Here is a 3,902-nt window from a genome sequence, read left to right as displayed (position 1 = left end):
CACGGAGCCTGTGGTGGGCGGGGCCAGCCTCAGTGAAGCCTTGGCTGCTAGCTCTCCTCTCAATGCACAGACAGACTTGCTTCCTGTCTGTGTGTGCACAGTGACAGGCGGCCGGGCCCTCCTCCACGTAGCCGTGGAGGCCGGCAGCCATGTTCTTGTGGCCACAGACATCTTTTAAAAGTCCACAGGAACATGGCCGCCAGCAGTGCAAAAAACGGTAAGGCGGCGGCGAACACCGCCGCGGCCCGCAGCACACCTGCCAGAGCGGCCTGGGGGGCAGATGGTGTGGTGATCGGAGTGCGAAGGGGGTTTCCCCTCTTACCTTGTGTCTTCGAGGTACTTCAGGTTCTTCCGACTTCCCACGGTCCGTTGGGCAGGAGATTGCACTTCAATGAAAGGGACACCGTTTGGTAAAGTAACTCAGGTTTATTCTTGGGGCAAGGGCAACCTCTGGCCACCGACCCCCTCAACTGAGCAGTAGTACAAGGGTAAGTCACAATAGTTGACACAGTAAACAATCAACTTAGTGTTGACACGGTAAACAATCAAGCAACTTAGTTTTGACACAATAAACAATCAATTAACTTCCAAGGGTTAATTAAAATGACTCACTGACTCCAACCTGACCGGCAGTGTTGATAATGACAATAACTCAGAGAACGCTAACTTCCTCAAAACTAACGTAACTGGGGCACCTGCTGTGTTCCAAGTACTGTGCAGCTCACTACGGGTCAAACACCCTCGCTTAACTATTACCACCGGGTCGCTACCCTACACCGGGGCATATACAGTGAAGAAAAAGTATGTCCGTGTGTGATGCACCTGTTTAAACTCACACGAGTAAAATGTAACTTTTATTTGTCAGTTTAAGAAAGCGAAATATAAAAAAACACATACAACAAATACACACTGTGTTAAAAAACGGTGGCTCTCTGATCCTATGGGCGGTATTAATATACCATAAATTCAAATACAGGAATGAGGGGCCGTAATATCTTTACTATGTAGTGAAATGTCACAGTGTAATGTCACTGAATGATTGGCCACAATCCCTGAGTAGAGGCGCACTATATGGTAATCCTAAATCTAGTAGGACATATCGGTGGACAGATAGTATTGAAAATCTTCAATAAATGGTGCATGGAAGTCTGCCTGGACTGCTGTTTACCTAACATATATCGACACAGATGTCGTCACTTGAAGAATGTCTCCTCCCGAACAAATATATAGGCTGGTGATTGTCACAGTGCGCTAAATGTATGGGCGCCTGTCACCAGTAAGCCTAGTTGGGGGTGACTGCTATGTACCACAATTAGTAATCCTGGCGTGTATCGACACAAATGTCGTCACTTAAGGTATGTCTCCTCCCGAACAAATATATAGTCTGGTGATTAATACTGCGCGCTAAATATGTGAGCGCCTGTCACCACTAAGCCTAGTTGGGGGTGACAACCCAAGGTGTATGCTGTCAATAATGATTTACAGTTAATTCAAAAACACCTAGAATAACCAAAGATGCTTTATCTCTTAATTATCCAAAGAAACGGGAGTTATACACAGATTGGTAATGCAGTAGTGTTGTGACCACTCATGGGAATGAATGAAATTTCATCTCTACAAAATGTAGCTACTTTGGTGGTCAGATGATGGTGGATATAGTAACTGTGATATCGATATTGTGTATCAGCAATTATATGGTAGGCAGGTGGTTAACAAATGATCAATACATGACGAGTAATAGTCTGCCTGAACTGCTGTATGCCACAATATGTAATCCTATTAAATATCGACAAGGAAGGTCGTCACTTTTAGGAATGTCGACTTCCAAACAAATATGAGAAGGCTGGTGAGTGCGCTAAATCAGTGTGCGCCTGTCACCAGTAAGCCTAGTTTGGAGTGGCAACCTGAGGTGTATACTGTCAATAATAGCAGTTAACTCAGAACACCTAAAGTGATCATGGAAAATTCTTTGACGGACTGACAAAACTTACTGAATCTCTCGATTACCCGAAAAACGGGAGTAATATGGAGACTGGTAATAAAGTAGTATTCTGACCACTCATAGGGATTAATCAAATTTCATCTCTGCGAAGTGTGGTTAATCTAGTGGTCAGGTGTTTGTGGATACAGTGGGTGTAATGTCGACACTGTGTGTCAGCAGTTTATTGGCGGACAAGTAATTCACATATAGTTAAAACGTTTCATCCTGCACAACGTGGGAATAATGTAATCGGTACAGGATTGGTTTTAATAGCATAAAGATAAGTATAACATATGCACCATATATTGAGCTATCACGGCAGGTAATGCAATCTGCCTTAAGTAGCAGAGTCACTGTATAGGCTTGCTCACATATAAGTAACAATCTCTCAATGCTGTGCAGAGGATGTATTCCAAAAACCCTTAATACGGGTAATTGGAGTATTTATGGTATGATGCCCCAAAGACAAATGGTGGATGTCAGAGGGGTGGAAAGCAATTTACTACAATACCCCCTCTGTGAGCTAATGCCTAGTGACTCAAGGGAGTTACTGCCACTGCACAGTGACACGCGTGAGGCTGTCCTCACACTATCTGTCAGTACACCTCTAATAGGGATTCCTGTAATAAAAGTACATCAATCAAAATGCATCCTAATAAATGTATAGGTCAGAGAGCGACAACGCTAGCCGGCGCACGCTTCGCAAACAGCTTTTTCAAGGCCAACCCGTCTGGCCAAACTGAGGCTGTTAAATACCCTCCCTAAAGTGGGCGCGGTGTGATTGAAGGTTGCTGCGTCCTATGAGGTTTAGTCTATCATAGTAGGACAGCTCTGGTTGGTTACGGGGAGTGGCAACCTCCGGAGATGATTGACTACTGCCACGTCTTGTCATCTGCTGACTCCCGGAATATTGCTGATACAGCAGTGAATCACCGTGTCGTCATCTGTAATCATATCAAGGTAACGTATTAGGGATATTGTGTTGCGGTTCAATGCCGCAATGTCATTCAGCTACAGACTGTTATTCTGTTGTGCCGGTCTGGTCAGAGGTTCCTGAGTGAGGGTTAGTATCCCAGACGGTGACAGCCGCCGGACAAGCGCACAATTTTTGTCCCCTCAATGTTGATAGATATGTAAGTCGGAAGAGGAGGGGGGGGGAAGGAAAGATAAAATTGGGGGGCAAAAAGATTGGATCACACAGTTCGTGACAGGACAATGTATCCGCATAATTGCCATGCTTATGTAATACACATTTATTGTCGGGTGGATGAGAGAATCACTATCCACCTTTGACACCCATTTAAGAGTGTCCATCTCTCCCAATACAACTATCCAATAATAACACAGGCAGAATAAGAATGCTGAATATGGAATTCATATATAGAATAATGGCGTTACCAGTATAGAACGCAAAAGGACATAAAAAAGTGAAGAGTTTATAATAATGTCGTATCTCATATTTAATTAGAGACACAAAAATGTGTCAAAAAGGAGAAAGGAGAGAAACATTGGGTTGTGGCAGTGATCTAGGAATAGAGAATATTGGTGACCAGTAACACTGGTTGTACAAGGTGAGTCATTTATGGTCTTTCCAATTAATGGAAAGCCATGTGATGATTTGAAGAATATTAGAGAGCGAGAGAGTTTAATCCGCACAATCATATATGTTTCAATCAGTCACCCTATTGGTTCTATCACCCAAAATTCGGGTATTAATATGTAGGGAGGTGCTTCCCAGGAATTGGTATAAATGTACAAACAGCGAAAGAAACAAGAATTCCTACAAGGGGCACTCTGGACTGACATATGCAAATTTTATCAGCATATATTCCATATATTGTATTTCCAGTGTCCCTAAGAAAAATATTAAAACTTAACTTTTATTTATTCTACTGTTAAGAACTGCGAAATATTAAAATAG

The sequence above is a fragment of the Crinia signifera genome, chromosome 1, assembly GCF_055691185.1.
Source record: "Crinia signifera chromosome 1, ASM5569118v1, whole genome shotgun sequence".
Taxonomy (NCBI): domain Eukaryota; kingdom Metazoa; phylum Chordata; class Amphibia; order Anura; family Myobatrachidae; genus Crinia; species Crinia signifera.
This window is presented reverse-complemented; position numbering follows the sequence as displayed.